The 16,865-nt window shown below is 42.6% G+C and overlaps 1 non-coding gene across 5 annotated transcripts in view; it reads right to left on the reverse strand.

Annotated features, from left to right (window-relative positions):
• LOC119863928 overlaps nucleotides 1–16,865 on the reverse strand; it is a 34,158-nt gene that overhangs the window by 1,072 nt on the left and 16,221 nt on the right. For 3 of the 5 annotated variants that reach the window (XR_005375463.1, XR_005375462.1, XR_005375466.1), the window contains 2 exons: nucleotides 2,877–2,989; nucleotides 1,614–1,685 (listed from right to left, as the gene is read on the reverse strand). This is a non-coding gene — a transcript (protein PXR1-like). Of the gene's footprint in view, nucleotides 1–1,613; nucleotides 1,686–2,876; nucleotides 2,990–14,496; nucleotides 14,612–16,865 lie in introns of all 5 variants that reach the window. The other 2 variants (XR_005375465.1, XR_005375464.1) reach the window with 1 other exon arrangement.

A 16,865-nucleotide genomic window follows, 5' to 3' on the forward strand; every position in this document is an offset into this window, starting at 1 on the left:
TATTAGTGTTGGTTCTCCAGGGACACAGAACCAATTATATATATGTTATATTAGACATATAGTTTAGAGTATGGATTATATGCATTTGTCAGAATGCATGGAATTGTAGACTTAAAATCTGGGCATTCTACTATATGTAAATTGTGCCTTCTGCTAAAAACATAATCTTTAACATCTCAGGCAGACCTGAGCTCACATCTTGAATTTGTCACTAATTAACTTTGTGATCATGGACAAAGTATTCTTTTCCTCATCTGTAAAATGGAAATAATTCCAATTTCCCAGGGCAGCCAAGTATACAAATGAGATTATGTTTATAAAAAGATTAGCAGTGTGGGCACCCCTGAGACTCTCTTCTTATCTAACTCTGGGATTCCTTTTAACCAACGTCCCTTTGTCCAGTGAAAAATCTCACACTTCTAGTAAGATAGCTCCTCCCATTTCAAATCAAACTTTAGAAACATAAAGCTTCTTTGACATGTTGGGGAAAACACGAGATTTCAAGTCAGCCTGGGCTTTGAGTGGGGCTAGGTTTGTGTCCCAGGTCTACCTCTTCCCAGCTGGATGACTCGACTCTGGGCATGCACTCCATCTAGACTCTGTTCCCTAAGAGAACATCTCCCACTATGGTGGGCTGTGAACATTACGTGAGATGATGTATGTAAAGCACTTAAGCATTCTGTAAATGAAACTTACTATTACCATAACACAGGTGGATTTGGGCAAATCACTTAACTTCATTAGAGCTTAGTGGGCTCGCTTTTAAAACAAAGTTATTAATAACAGAACTGTCTACCTCATAAGGTTAGTGTCAGGCCCATTGAGATAACAGATGTGAAAGACATTTTTATTTTGAAAGACATGTTCTGTATTATAAAGAGCTATTCAATGGTAAGCTATTGTTAACATTCTCAATGATACACTGAGCTGAAAGTTTCTTTTAAAAAGACTCCAAAAAAATAAAAAATAAAATAAAATAAAATAAAAATAAAAAGACTCCAAAGAAAAGTGAAAAAAGAGGGAATACAGCCATGGTGTTGCCACTGCCTTTCTGTGACATTTATAAGCAAACTGGAAATCATCCAACTCCATGAGTTAATTTGATTTTGCTTTGAATTACAGAACTGTGGTTGGTGCATTCTGGTTTTCCTGTCTCTTCCTCAGCCCTGACTTGATATGCTGAGTCTGTTGAAGAGACACCAGACTTGGAACGGACTAGACCTCTCTATCCATACTCTGCAACAGGGTCTCTGCTAGCTTTCTTTGGACCTGGCCCTGGAAGGCTCCATTTCCTTACAAGAGTTTCAAATCCTCCCATGGGAGAAACAGTGGCTCTCATGAAATAAGGCCGGAGTGTGAGCATTGTTCTGCTGGAGGTGAGAAATGGTCCCAAAAGAGCAGACATGGGCACCTTTGCCCTGGGAATTGTCATGCTACTGATTGCCTGAGAAAGAAGCAATTGTCTGCCATGGGAAAGACTCTTCCTTGGCAGGTCTGCTCTCCAATGGAAACATGTCTTGGGAGGTGGGAGGCAGTGCTTGATCTGTGTTACGTTCCTAAGAGCCCCAGGAACGAGGCTCACTGATTTATCCAGTCACTGCCAAAATCTGTACCTGTTGGTTCCAGAACAACAGGCCAGTCCTTGAGTCTCTCAGGTTCCAGGTTGAGTGGTGGTAATACTTGCCCTTTGGATTATAAAGTATAAATGTAAGAGAAAAAAAAAGTGAAATGCTTAAAATAATGCCTGACTAAGATGACCATATAATTTATCATCTTCCATAATTTATTAGGACACTTTGGAGAGTGAGAGGATACAACACAGGCTGAGTGTTGGAACAGCATGTATAACCAGGACTGTCACAAGCAAACTAGTTTGGATAGTGCAGTAAGAGCATAATATTAGCCAGTATTGGTCCGGGGGTTGGGTAATGCAGACACCAGTGGCTGGGACTGGTTGTTGTTGGTGTATATGCCTATGACTAGTCCCCAGAATCACTCAGTGCTGCCTGATGTGTAGGTGCAGGTGTGTCTCTCCATGGACCTTCCCAGCTCCACAGGGTCAGTAGGCAGAACAGTTCCCAAGTGTGGGTTCCTTCTGGTGTTATAGGGGAATCATTCTGCAGCATCTGAACTCTGTCCCAGGTGCCCCTGAAAACTGGTGTTAAGAAAGTCTCGTGCTAGAAGGTCCTCTTCTTCACCGATATTCCACAAGGACTGGCCAGAGAAAATCTCTTATTAGGCCCAGCCTATTTGTTAACCAATTGGGATAAAGGTGAAAAATAAATGCACTGTGATCCAGATAAGGAATCTTCCCCTACTCAGTACATCCCACCAACCTAAGAGCTTGATGTGGGGAGTAGGTAAGAAGTCCATTTTTTATGTTTCCCAAACCATTTCCCATCATGGCCTCCAATGGACTTTAGAACATTTGGTGTGGACAGTCCTCTTCTACTGCCATCCCTGCATGCCACATTCATTCACTTGCTCATTGGTTTATTCAGCCAAATTCTGTTCTAAATACTGGGGGTATAGTAGTGAAGAAGTTGCAAAAGTCTGTGCTTGATTAAATTCTGAAGATTGCTGTTCAGTGAGGTAGATAATAGTTACAAGTGCGTTGCCTGGATGGTGCAGTCAGTTAAGTGTCTGACTCTTGGTTTCAGCTCGGGTTGTGATCTCAGGGTCCTAAGATCAAGCCCTGTGTTGGTGGGGCTCTGTGCTTAGCACAGAGTTTGCTTCAGACTCTCTCTCCTTCTCCCTCTGCCCCTTCCCCACCTCTAAAATAAGTAAATAAATCTTTAAAAAATAGTTACAGGAGACTATTTAAATTTAAAGTAATAACAATTAAATAAAATTTAAAGTTTAATTTTCTAACTCACCATAGCCACAGTTCAAGTGCTTACTAATCATATGTGGCTTCATGGCTTCTGTATTGGACAGCTCAGAAGTAGAACATTTCTATCATTACAGAAACATCTTGGGCCGCACTGTTCTAAAAGGAGAAGAGTAGAAATGTAATAAACAAATAAACAGACAAATATATTATAAATCAGTAGTGATAAAAGTGCTTTGGAGAAATATGAAGTAAAACAAGGTGCCTAGAGAGTGTGCTGGAGTGAGGGAGATGGGGATAGGATGGTGGTGGACATCTTACTTATAATTAGAGCTGATATTTCTGTTAAAATATTAAAATATTTTCTCACAAGTTGTTAAACAAGTATGGCCTGGAGCCCCTCTATGATTGCCTTGTTCAGGTTGGCTGTCCTGGCCTCTCTTTTGGAAAGTTCCCCACAATCCAGCAGTTAAAAGATAAATTCCTAGCTCAGCACAGGGCAATCAGGACCTTTGATCCTGCTCTCTTCTGATTCCTTGACTGTTCTGATTTGTCAGTCCTCATGTCCTAATGTTTAAAAATATTTTGAGTATCACCCTTGCTGAAGAGTCTTTGGCATGGAGCATGGTTGGTATAGTCCAGGAAAAGCAAGGAGATCATGGTGAATGAGGCTTCCAAAAAGTGGTAGAAGATAAAGTTAGAGAAATAAGGAAGTTGTGGATCATGGAGGGCTTTGTGGGTCATTTGTATCACTTTATTATTGTCACAAAACTATTGCATAAAAAAACAACCACAAACCCAGTAGCTTAAATTAATAATCTTCTTTTACTGCTCCTCAGTCTATGGTTCAGCTGGGCTCTGATGATCTTGGTCAGGCTGGACTTATCTCAGCTGGATTTGTTCATTGAGGATAGGTGGTAGTTTGGTTTAAGGCTGGCTATTTTAGAATGGCGTCATTCCCATGTCTGACTGTTGACTGGCTGCCAGCTGGGGCAAGGAGGTGACTAGACCACATGTCTCTCATCATCCTGCAGACTAGCCTGGACTTGTTTACATGGATATAACATGGTTCCAAGAAAGGCCCAGGCTCAGAGTGGCACACAATCCTTTATACTGCATTTGGCCAAAGCAAATCATAGGGCCAGCCTAGATTCAAAGTGTGGGCAAAAGACTTCACCTTTTGCGGGGAGGAGTAGTATGGTTACTTTGCAAAATAGGCAGATGTAGGGAGGAGTGGAGAACTGCAGCCATTTATGTGATCAATTACTTCGTCATTGTAGAGACTCTGACTTATACTTGAGTCAAGATATGTCATTAAGGTTTGTCAGTAAGGGGAAAAGATATGTCACATGATTCGACTTACGTTTTAAAGTGATCCCTCTAGAAGCTGTGTTGAGAATAGACAGTAAGGAGAAAGGAAGGGGGACCAGGTAGGTAGTGTTGCAATGAACTAGGAGAGAGATGGGAAATGAAACAGTGGTGCAGTTGTAAGAAGTGGGAGATACTGGATTAGACTCATGTCAAGCTAATGCATTAGATGTGAATCAGAGAAAGAAGGGTGTCAAGGATGGTTCCAAGGCTGTTGGCCTGAGCAGCTGGAAAAGTGGAGTTGCCATCAGCTGAAGTGGAGGAAGCTACAGGCAAAGCAGGTTTGTGAAGAAAGATGATGAGTTTCTCTTGGACTATGGAGCTCGATGTATCTACTATAAACTAGCTTGGATTTGTGATGGAGAGATAAATGGGGACATTGTTGGCATGAGATTGGATGAGATCACCAAGAAAGTGAGTGTAGTGGGGAAAAAAAGACAAAGTGTTGAGCCCTGGAGAGGAAAACTTCAGAGCGCCTAAAAAGGAACAACCAATGAGGTACAGGGAAAACCAGGAGAGAAGGGGTTTTTGAAGCCATGTGTGGAAAGCACATCAAGTAGGAGGAAGCAGATCAGCTGGATAACCACAACATCCAGCTTCCATCTGAGAAGTTCCTGGATGATGGAGAGCATTGAAGTGTTTCTCTGGAACAGAGTCTTATGTATATTAATAGAAAAATATGTGGTCTTATTCTTTGCCCAGGGGTGTGGCTGAAAAATAAGGAGGTGGCACTGTTGCAGAGGAAGGGCCCACTTAGCTCCTGTTGCTAGAATTCTCCAAGAGGTTGCTTCTGGTTCCGGACCAGAACACCAGCCCTGTGGCTGTGCAGAGGCACATATCCCTCCACAGAAAGCCAAGGAAACAGAAGCACTACTGCTGCCTGGAATGATGTAGACACTAAGATATGCTGGGTGAATGAATGAATGAATGAATGAGAGAATGAATGGATAAGTGAAGAATAACTGGTCATAAACTTCAGTTAGTGAACTAGAAAAAAAAAGCTAACAGGGAGATTCTGGGGCCTGAGAAACGTTTCTATTTACATTCTTCTCCACCTCAGAGACCCAGCTAGAGACCACCCAGAGACCCATTCCCTTCCTCGCTCTTCCTGAGAGGTGGATGGATGTTGCACATGGAGGAACACAGTATAGTTTTAAAGCCTAGTTCTACGAGGTATTAGCTGAATTAATATCTGAGTTTTATAAAATTATCATGAAGATTTTTTTTTAATGAGGCTTATGAAGACACCTCGTAAACTGTACGGTGCCATGCAAAGGTAAGGAGTTGTATTTTCCAGAGAAGTAGCTGGAGGGGAGTGTCAGAGGGGAAGAGAGAGAGTTAAAAGCCTCACACTGAGGGAAATGTGGGGAGATGTGAGCACAGACCTAGGAGAAAGGTGCCAGAGCAAAGAGGGGAGCTGAGTGAAAGATGGCGGCCAGAAGTTGTTCCCAGGAGAATGTCATTACTCCCCAGTGCTTTATAAACTTTCTGCTTCTGTGACATTCTTAGTATGAGTGGATTTTATTTTCCCCCAAGGAAATCAGCAGCTTTGAGGTAGATGATGTAGGATAGGGGAGGCCACAGTCTGAGGAGTGAAGACACAAGAAGTTCGATGAAATGAGGTTGGGAGATGCAAACAGGGCGGCAAGGGGCTTTCAGTGGTTACTCACTGTGGACTAGAACTCAGACCAAAGAGGAGTTCAGTTTCTGAGGGGGAGGCAAGGCTAGAGTGACATCTATGTCACACACCTGAATACAGTGTGAGGTGGATTATTTGGTGTATATAATAGATTCTGTAGCAATTCAAATGAGGCTGAAGTAGTCTAGAAGGGATTTATTGAAAAAACATTCTCCCATTTTTGCCCTCTTTCCCATCTTCCTCACCTATTACTATCTTTTGTTTTCCTTTTATTGTGTCTCCCTCTTTTCCCTTTTCTCTGCCAATGCTTGGGGGTAGGTTTGAGTCTGAACAGCTGTCTCACCACACCCTCATTGGCTCCCTCTCCCCTTGGGTCACTACCAGCTTTCACGTTGCTGGGAGAGAGCCCTCTATGGTACAAGGCTGTCTTCACTGACTTGTGCAAGACCCCTTCCCTGCCTCACTCCAGTGCCATACCATTCACCCTATTAGACAAAAAGGAAAAAATACAGGTGCCATGAGAATAACCCAGAACAACATACAGTTTCCAACATAAACTCTGCCACTCAGGCCTTCCACCCTGCAGAGCATCCAATAAATTTGCTGAGCCATTCAAGCCCAAGGAAAAGCAACCCACTGTGAAAGAACAAAGGCGGCCTTAGCCCAGGCCTGTACCAGCCAGTCAGGAGAGGCAGGCGACAACACCTCCAGGCAAGCATGGTCCTTGGAGAGCCGCCAAGTGGGCTGTCCTAAGCATGACAAGGCAAGGGAGGGGTACAATAAGCCCCAGTCAATGAGAAACAGATCTGCCCTAAAAATAATAATGAATGAAAAGGCACAGTTACAAAGTCTTGCCCCTGAGCTGGTCTGGCACACAAGCAGACCTAATGATATATTCAGAAGGAAAATCTATGGTCAGGATTTAGAATCCTTTGGGCCAACTAGTCATTAGCAAACAGGTCCAAAGACCTTCCGTTGGTTTTACCAGCAGGCATTCCAAGAAAGAACTCTTGACCCCAGCAGCTGTCCTCTTCCAGTAGACTCAGCACTTGTCAATGCTGAATGACTGAAGTAGCCTATTTGGAAGCAGAGGGGTGAACTAGATGAACCTGTAAGGTCACATCATTCCCTATCAAACGGGCAGTGTTAATGAGACTGGTACTTATGATTGAGAAAGAATCATAAGGGAATGAAAGCACAGATAAGAAGAAGGGATATATGCACCCCTATGTTCATTGCATTATTATTTACAATAGCCAAACATAGAAGCAACTAAAGTGTCCATCAACACATGAATGGCTAAAGAAGATGTGGTATATATAATGGAGTATTACTCAGCCATGCAAAAGTGAGATCTTGTCATTTGCAACAACATGGAAGGACCTAGAAGGTATTATGCTGAGTGAAATAAGTCAGACAGAAAAAGATAAATACCTGTGATTTCACTTATATGTGGAACCTAAAAAACAAAACAAATGAACAACAACAACAACAACAACAACAAAAAAACAAAACTAGACTCACAGATACAAAGAACAGACTGGTGGAGAGGAGGGGGATGGAGGAGTAGGTAAAATGGGTGAAGGGTAGCAAGATGTACAAACTTCCAGTTATAAAATAAATAAGTCACAGGGAAGTAATATACAGCATAGGGAATATAAACAATAATATTGTATTAACTTTGTAAGGTGAAAGCTGGTAATTAGACTCAGTATGTTGATCATTTTGCAATGTTTATAAATATTGAGTCACCACATTGTGTACCTGAAACTAATATGATATTGTACATCAGTTATACTTCAATTTTAAAAATCAGAAAAAGGGAGTAAGAGGAGGAGGCTCCTTCTCAGTCCTCAAATATTTGTTGAGCTCTCCTTGAGAGCTGAGAACAGTGGGGGAAGGCTACAAAAATAGTATACACCATCCTACCCTCAAGATGCTTATTAGATTATATATATTTAGAAGTGTTTTTGAAAATAAGTTTAAGGGAATGAATATTATTATTATTGTTACCAACAATGTCTGGAGATCATCTAGTTCTTGGGCAAACAAAGATTGGTTGGTAGCTGCCTGGAGGTCTGTGTTGAAAAAGTTTGTGACGGTTTATGTGGGTTCAGGCTCAGCAAACGTGAGTTCCCTGATACATCGTGTTGTTTATAATAGACAGAAAGGAATTCTGTGTGTTCAGTGACCCGAGTTCCAAGAAGAGAATATAGCAAAGTTGAACAGAAGCAGTACTAGACTGTCACAGCGCCTCATCCTGCCCTGGGAAACTGAACATATGAGCACAGTGCAGAAGGAGCAGGGGTCCCTTGGTGCCCAGGTTCTCAGTTGTGGGGAGGCAGAGAAAGGAAGGGGGAAGCTGGGTAGTCCATGAGATTTCACAGAGCAGCACCATACAAAGACACATTTGGTTTTCAAGGAAACAACAGCTATGGCTTAACCCCCTTCTTTTCTCTTTCTGTGAGCAGGTAAAAGTCAAGGAGAAGGTTGCCAGGGAAGTAGCAGAACTTTCTCATAGATCCACCCTGGGTTGAGAATATTACTGATTTTTTAAGAAGTATCATAGGCCAGGTGTGCCTGAGTGGCTCAGTAGGTTGAAGCAAGCTGCCTCTTGATTTTGGCTCAGGTCATGATCTCAGGGTCCTAGGATCAAGCCCTGCGATGGGCTCCACACTCAGTGAGGTCTGCTTGAGAGTCTTCCTCTGCCTCTCCCCCTCCATTATGTGCACACATGCACTCCCTCTCTCTTTCTCTCTCTAAAATAAATAAAGAGAAAAAAAAGAAGTGTCATACGCCACAACTTATGATGATGAGATGAGAGTTAGGGCATACATTTTATTCTGCGTGATAATGTGGTTACTATGTGTCACTCTTTATGAAATTGAGGAGTCCATGGAGATGGTGTTGTCATCTCTGCACTTCCTGGCCCCTAACCAAGCTATATAAATAGTAGGCACTTGGTGAATACTTACTGATTGGATAAACGAATAATTTAATTTCTTTTTGGGGGAATCTGGAGATTTAGAAGTCAGTCTTCTAGCCAGAAGAGAGAAAAAGTGCACTTGTGGTGTTCAGTATTATTTAAGCATGGGCGGGAGGCGGGGGGGGGGGGGGTTCTTGGAACTGTCCACTCAGCCATTCTGGTCGGGAAGAAAATAATAATAATAGGTAACATTTGTTGAAGCATAACTATGTGCTTTCTGAGAATGAATAAGTCATTCTCATAGATTAAATATTCTAACAAACAACTCTACAAATCTCAGTAGGTCCAGCCATAACCCAACATGCAGATTGGCCAGAGCAGAGGGAGGAATGCTAGTTCTGCCCAGTCATTCAGGGATCTAGGCTCCCTCTGTACAACTGCACTCCCTGAGCCCTACCCCACCGGACCCCCTATCCCCACCTAGCAGAGGAGGAAAGAGATGGTATATAGGACTCCATGGAGGTTTCAGGTGTAAGGATTAGACTATGGAGCATATACAACTTACACCTACACACACTCCACTGGCCAGAACTTGGTCACACAGCTTCACTTAGATGCAAAGAGGCTAGGAAATGTAGTCTACTAGGGACCCAGGAAGAAGAGAAAACAGTTCTGTGTCTAGCAAGTATCTACACAATGCATCATCTCATTTAACTCTTAAGGCAACCCTATAGAGCAAATACTATTTTTATTCCAGTTTTACAGATGCTCAGACTGAGAGATAAAAGTACTGCCCATGAGCAGCCCAGGTGCCTCAGCGGTTTAGCGCCACCTTCCGCCCGGGGCGTGATCCTGGAGACCCGGGATCGAGTCCCACGTCAGGCTCCCTGCATGGAACCTGCTTCTCCCTCTGCCTGTGTCTCTGCTTCTCTATTTGTATCTCTCATGAATAAATAAATAAAATCTTAAAAAAAAAAAAAGTACTGCCCACGTAATAAATGATAGAGCGGAGTTTAGGTCTGAGGCTGGACTCTAAAACATGTGTTCTAGCCCCACTACACTATGCTTTCTCATAATTGAGGTTCAATCATGTTGTCATATGCTCCCTCTTCTCCTGCCACATAGATCCTCATGATGCTGATTTTGGCTCTTCTGGATCTAAACTGCTGGTGATATGCAGCCATTTGGCACCAAAACATGCATTATCTTATCTATTTCCCATCTCACTCCCATGTGGTAGGTATTATTATTAGCTGTACTTTACCAGGGAGGACACTGAGATTAGATGCATTATATAACTTGGCCATGAACATACAGCTAATGAGAGGCACATTTGAACACCATATCTTGTTCTTTGGCCTGGAACCTACCATGAAATGAAATGAAATGAAATGAAATGAAATGAAATGAAATGAAATGAAATGAAATGAAATGAAATGAAATGAAAAAAAAATGACAACAAAAAAGTTGAATCTTAAAAAATGCAACAATCCACTTTGCCATGAAACATCCCAAAGTGTTTGGCACTGAGGTTATCAAGGTCCCTGGGCCTGACTTTACTTAAAAGTTACAAATATCAAGAGCATCCAGCAGTCCCCGGCCTTATGAGTTATCATTAGATTGGCACATCAAGTCTTAAAGAAGCTCTTTCAGCCAAACCATTCAGGAAATGAAGAATCAGATAAATCACAAGCTGATACAAGGCCAGGGAACCACTCCAGACTCAATGAGGGGGTGGGGGGTGGGGGGTGGGGGGTCTCTCCAGGCCAACAGCATTATTCACAGCTGGGTTACTGGGTGCTGATGTGGAAGCAGCAACCAGAGCAGGCTTCGTCTGCTGGGCTTTCTTCCTTCCTCCCCCAGCTTCACCCCTGTCCTGAGAAAGCCACCCACTCCCCAGGCTATTAGTTCATGGAGTTTGTTCCTATATCCCACCCTCTCTGGGCATGCAGACGCCATCAGATGCCATGTACTGATCCCAAAGGGGAGAAAACAGGAAATGAAGCTAATTAGAACTGTGACACTGTAAAGAAAGAATTCAGGATAATAACAATAATGCAATCTGTGGACTTGAGCAGATTGGCAGATGAAAGGAAAAAACCAACAGTGGATTATGGGTCTCTGGGGCATGTGACTTTACAGTATCTTCAATGGTGCCAGCGACAGTGGTCATAGGAGCACAGCCTAGAGTCCCCGACCCTGTGGGGTGCCAGCTGCCTGCTTTCCCTACACCAGCCTATGCTAGACTTCTTTCTCATGAGTGCAGCCTCAATCTTCCTTCCTGAAGTATCCTTCACTGCCTCATACATTCCCAGGCCGGTCTTCATGAGATCAACAGCTACTGGCAGCAATAACCCATGAAGATAGGAGTGTCCTTTCCTGTTGGAAACTTTGAGCTCCCACACCCAGTGAGGCAATTGGAGCCAGACTGGTCAAAAGACTGACCCAAGGTCATGCTGCTGGTTTGGGGGAAGCAGGATTCCCAGGACTCTAGCCTTTAGGCTTGGAGGGTCTCTGCTGGTCTACACTTGTGTGTGCAATCCCCAGGTACACAAAATGTTCATACGGTTTACTCTATTCCTCGTAAAAATGCACCAACCAAAGTGCCTCGGACAGATTCCCTGCACTGCTGCCTGAGAAGCTAGTGATGTCTCTCTGTAAGCTGAACTGTGGCTCTTTTCCCTCCCTCTCTAGCTTTCCCAGGAACCTGGGTTTCATACCTGCCACTTCTCCCCATCTGACTCGAGCTTATTTGCCACCTACCTAAGGAGTCTGTCTTCTGTCTTACTTGCCACAGCAGTGACCTCAGTTTACCCTTCTCTCTCTGCTCTCCCTCACACCCTGGCAGAAATCCAAGATCCTTGCATTCACTCTGTGGCCCTTCCCCATTTTAACATTTTTGTCTCTAATAGGGAAAGAAAATTATCCTTTAACCACACACTTAAACATTTGCAAAATAAAATTTAGTCACAGATGATTTCACCAAGTCTTGTTTATAAGCTAGCCACTGCCAACGTCTCCACCTTCCTCCCCTCCCTCTCCCTATCCCACCATGTTCTCACCATGCTCCTGCCACACTGGCCTCTGCTCAGTTCTTTTTTTTTTTTTTTTTTTCTGCTCAGTTCTTTAGAAAACACCCAGTTCTTTCTTGCCTCGTGCTCTTTGACATGCCATTCCCTCTGACAGCACATGCTCCCCAAACCTGCTGGTGGCTAATGTCAACTTAGGCACCAAGGCTCAGCTCTGATGTTACTTCCTCCAGGAAACCATCTCCAAACCCTCTCATTAGCTTAGGTCCCTCACTAAATGCTCTTAGATAATCCTGTACTTTTATACCTTCTATCATCTGTGTGATCATACAACTTTATTTTATTTTATGTTTTATTTTATTTATTTTAGTTTAATTTAGTTTAGTTTAGTTTAGTTTAGTTTATGTCCTCCAATAGACCATAAGTAAGCTCCATGAGCAAGTGACCAGAAAGGAATGATGCCATTTACACACACATTCTAAATACTGCTCTCAGGATATTTAGCTGATATGCCTTATCATGTAATCATTTGCATATACGTGAAAGCACATGATAGGAGTATAAATCGAATTGTGGTAGAAACCCCTAGAGTGATGGATATGTAAAAAATTGTTTATTGAATGAATGAGCAGATGGATGGATGTCGATAATGCCTTTATAAAAACTTAAGGGGTGAGAGTGAGGTGCTACTGGCTCTCGCCAACAGATATAAAACATTGCCAGTGTGGAAGTATAAAGCTATCTGTTATTTCCCTTTGTCACCTCTGTGTTTTTGTTTCTCCTTCTTTCTAGGAGCTGCTCTGTTAGCTTTCTACGCCAAAGAACAAATGATCAAAAAATACAGTGATTTAAAACAATACATGTTTATTACCACAGTTACTCGGGACCAGGAGTCCTGTACAGGCACAGTTTACTTTTATTCTCTAGCTGGAGTCTCCTAAATCCATAATTCTGGTGATGGTCAGAGCAGGGTTCTCATCAGAGGCTCAACTGGAGAAGGATTTGTTTCTAAGCCCCCAAGATCCCTCAGGTTGTAGCAGAAATTTTTTCCTTGTGACTATAGGATTTATGGCAGCTTGCTTCTTCAAAGCCAGCAATAGCATGAGAAAGAGGCTCTAGCAAGATAAGTGGTATATACTTATTTAATTACATACATGTAATCACATTTATCCCATCACCTTTGCCACATTCTGTGGGTTGGAAGCCAGTCACAGGGCCCTGCCATCACCAAGGAGGCAATTCATAAATAAAGGCAGGAACTGGGGGGTCACCCTACAGTCTGTCTAACACAGTCTGAAGTCTGGCCTCCAATGATTCCCATCCCTTCTACATTCAACATACATTGACCCTACCCTAAGATTCCCAAGAGTCTCATCCTATTACAGCATTAGCTCCACAATTTCTTTACTCAAATCAGACCCAACTGAGGATGAGGCTGCCAGGTATAGTCTGCTAAGTACAGCTCCTGCAACACATCCTTTCTATCTGTGAGACTATGAACCTAAAGAGATAAATTATCTATTTTTAAATACCCAACATATAATGGTGGGACAGGCACAACAAAACTGTATAGATATTCCAGTGCAAGGCTAAAATGAAGGACTAAAAAGGTTCACAGCAGTTTTGAAATCCAGATGGTCAAGAGCTAGATCCTTGTAATATTTCAAGGTATGGGAATAATCCTCTGTGGCTCTTGGGACTGACTTCTGAGCTCTTGAACCCATTTTCTATGCCATCCTTCCTTTTTCAGAAAAGGAAGCACATGTTTGAAGCTGAATAGTTTATCAGCCTAGCCAGTAGAATTGGAGGGATTCAGCAGCCCTTTTTCATTTTGCTCTGTCTCTGCCCCTTTCCCTTCATCCTGGTGGCATTTCTACTGAAATCATTTTCTCAAGAACTGTGGATCTCCCACGGATTTCAGTGGAGTTCACTCCAGTAGACAAAAGCCATGCCCCCAGGTCTTTTTAAGATAGTCCTTTTTCTTTAGTAGAGGTGGCGGAGGCACACCACCAGTCTCATGCTTTCCAGAAGCCCTATGGTTCAAGATCTACGAGGCGCACCCTTAATATCTTGAAGTTAAGATGACTGAATAATCTGACCTTCAGTTTTAGCAAAAGATTGTACAGTTGCATACTCAGCTTTTTCTCTATGCCACACTTTTGGCAGCCATTTCTGACTTTCAGCATCTTTTACCATCTGGAGAGACTGGAAATTTTCAAAATTGTCAAGTTCTGGCTCCATTTTGTTTAACAGTTCTTTCCTCAATTTATCCCTTCTCTCACATTTTACTATAAGCAGTGAGAAGAAACCAGGCAGCATCTTCAACACTTTGCTTGGAAACTCCTTAGCTAAATAACCTAGTTCATCACTTATGAGCTGTGCTTTCCACATAACTGCAGGAGACAATGTTCCTAAGTTTTCTGCCTACCACAAAGCAAGGATCCCGCTTCCTTCCATTTCTAATAATCTGTTCTTCACTTTCTCTTGAGTCAGTTCAAAGTAATAGATGGTTTCCTTTATCATGCTCCTCTAAATCCGTCCGGCCTCCATCTACTACCTGGTTCCAAGGCTACTCCCACATTTGTGGATATTTGTAAAGCAGCATTCCACTTCTGGGTACCAAAATCTGTGTTAGTTTTCTATCGCCATGTAATGAATTATCACAAACTTAGCAGCCTAAAACAATACATATTTGTTAACTCACAGTTTCAGTGAGCCAGGAATCCAGGTACAACTTCGCTGGGTCTTCTGCCTAATTAGGGTATCCCAAGGCTTTGATGAAGGTGTTGGCCAGGGCTAGGTTTTCATCAGAAGTTTGACTGGGGAAATGTGATATTTTAATTTGTGAAAAGAAATATGTATTTGGCCTTTGTCCTTGTTTCTGAAAAAGCCCCTAAAATCTTTGGAATTTTCTAATAAGTGATAAAAGTATCTTTTGCTATTCATAACAAGCCCCTTTCAACCACACCTGAGTTTACGTTAATGAGGTAAGAAGAATTAGAGATACATATGTTTGCATTTATATGTGTTTGGATTTTGAGGAGGCTAATAAGAATGCAAGTGAGAGGAGAGTCATTTACTTGAAATAGAAAGGAAGAAAGGATCCAGAGATTGCTTGGAGAGGGAGAGAGCCCCTGCTGGTAGGAGAAAGGCAGAGGTAGTTCCCAGTAGAGAGAAGCCAAGACGGCACTCTTCCCAGAGTCAGGCTCCTATCCCACAATACCCCTGGTGCTGCTCAGGGTTTCACCCGCCCCTCAGTTCTGACACTACCCCCACCCACAAAGAACATTAAAATTCATGTCTCTGCCAAGCTGACCCTAAAAAACAAACAAACAAAAAAATCCATCCAGCCTGGTTTGCACTCCCTGTTACTGCCCCATCTTCCTGGTCTCCATAAAGCCCCATCCCCACCTTGACACAACCGGGTCAAATCACCAGGCCCATGTAACCCACTCAGGCCTAGGCTTTCATTCCCACAACGCATACCTTATACACCACAGGAGGTCTTTCCTCCCTGACTGTCCACTCTGGCTGCCACAATAAAATAGCATAGATGAGATGGTTTAAACATCGAAAATTTATTTTCCCATATTTCTGAGGGCTAGAACAGTCCAAGATCAGGGTGTGGGCACATTTGTATCTGCTGAGATCTCCCTTCCTGATTTGTATATGGCTACCTTCTCACTAGGTCCCCACATGGCTCCACCTCTCTGTGCAGGGAGAGAAAGAGAGAGAGCTCCCTGGGTCTCTTCTTATAAGGACACTAATCCTATGGGATCAGAGCCCCATCCTTATGACCTCATTTACTTAATTACTTCCTTAGAGGCCCCATCTCCAAACATGGCCACACTGGCAGTTAGGGTTTCAACACAGGAATGGGGTGGGGGGAGAGGAATCACAAATAGTTGGTAACATGGGCTGAGAAGGCTGGGCTACACCCTCCTCTAAAACCACCTGCTGTGGCCTCAAGAGAATGAATCTCTGAGTTAAACAGAGAAACAGGACGTCCAGCTGGAGGAGGCCCAGAATTCTCCTTCAGACCAGGGAAGTTCTGTTTGTTGTTCTTATGGGAGGAGGCCTCCAGATACTTAATTTAGGAAACTTGCCACAAGCCAGATGGATACAGCCAAAGGCTAGATATAGCCTGGATTAGAGCTGCCTCGCCAAAGTCTTAATTCATCTTGGATACTTTTTTATATTTAAAAACCTCACTCATTTAGTATTAAGTCAAGATCAATGACCATTGCCAACGGCAAACCTTGAATTACCACTATCATCACTTTTATGTCTTTTATTACATTATCATTATTAATTTTGATATACAGGGATTGATGTTCATGTCTAAACTTCTATGCTGAATGATATACTTCTTCAAGTCGGGACTCCCTTTCTTATTAACCCATCTCTGTCCCAAACTGCCCAACAGAGTAAAATGCACAGAAAGAATCTCTCTCTCTCTCTCTCTCTCTCTCTTTTTTGATTGTACAAATAATAAATGTAACAGTTAATTAAGTAATCTATGTCCTGGTAAGACATTTAAACTTTAAAGTCCTTCAGTCTTCAAATTCACTTTCTGCTAAAACTTTGATTCTGAGAAAGAGGCCTTGCTAAACAAATTAGGAGTGCAAACAAAAGGGAGGAATTTTTTAAACCTATTTTAAGAGAACAAAATGCTTTCAAGTACTTTAGAGCTATTTTTACATAACTAGGATCATTGAAATATCAGTGGAGCCAGCTGCCACCACGCAAGTGCTTCAATGGTTGTCCTCATTGCAAACTCTTCTTACTCACCATACATATCCCCTTCTCTGGCAAACGGAGCTTCCCTTGAAGTAGGCAACTTCAAAGAGGCAGCACAATGCATTGACAAGTCCTTAGATTGCTCATTGGTAAAACCAGCAAATGAATCGGATGACACTCAGAAAGTCTAAAATAATAGTAGGATCAGCTCCCATTCAATGGGCCTTCATCATTTTGGTAGACCCCAAGAACACTGCAGGTCTACCTGTCTCAGGATAAAGAGCCAACAGGTGTGGGTTTAAGTATTCCCTTCCTCTCTCACTTCTTAGCTGT

The sequence above is a fragment of the Canis lupus genome, chromosome 21 (assembly GCF_011100685.1).
Source record: "Canis lupus familiaris isolate Mischka breed German Shepherd chromosome 21, alternate assembly UU_Cfam_GSD_1.0, whole genome shotgun sequence".
NCBI lineage: Eukaryota > Metazoa > Chordata > Mammalia > Carnivora > Canidae > Canis > Canis lupus.